The sequence below is a fragment of the Geospiza fortis genome, unplaced genomic scaffold (assembly GCF_000277835.1).
Source record: "Geospiza fortis unplaced genomic scaffold, GeoFor_1.0 scaffold261, whole genome shotgun sequence".
Classification (NCBI taxonomy): Eukaryota; Metazoa; Chordata; class Aves; order Passeriformes; family Thraupidae; genus Geospiza; species Geospiza fortis.
The window spans coordinates 554,297-554,808 of NW_005054578.1; positions in this window are offsets into that span (position 1 = coordinate 554,297).

A 512-nucleotide genomic window follows, 5' to 3' on the forward strand; every position below is an offset into this window, starting at 1 on the left:
GCCCCAGCCCCGCATCGGCACAGGGAAGGAAACGCCTTTACGGGGATTTAATGGCAGCTTCTCCTCCCCACCAGGTGTGTGGAAGGCAAACGCACCGCACTCCCTCCACTGCATCGTTTAAGCGATTTCGGGGAAAAAAAGAGTGGAAAAAAACCCCCTTTGATCTCAGCAGCCCGCTTGTTTAGCCCATGCAGGGATTTAATTGAGAAGGGATGTCCTTGAATAAACGCAGAGATGTCCTCACTCCCCAGGAAGGCTGCCGCGAGTCGAACAATCCCCTGAACGAGGTTTTCCGCTCATCCAGGAACATTCTGGGACAGCACAGCCCCGGGGCCGCTGCCGCATGTGGCCCATCCATCACGGGAATGGCACGGTGGGCAGGCTGCCGCGGCACAAGGACGGCTGTGGGGCCCCAGGGAGAGGAGCTCCGGGGCTGGGGACTCCACTGTGCCCCAAACCCTGCGCAGGGGGAGGCGGAGCAGCCCTGCACCGGCGGGGGGGGGGGCGCGGGG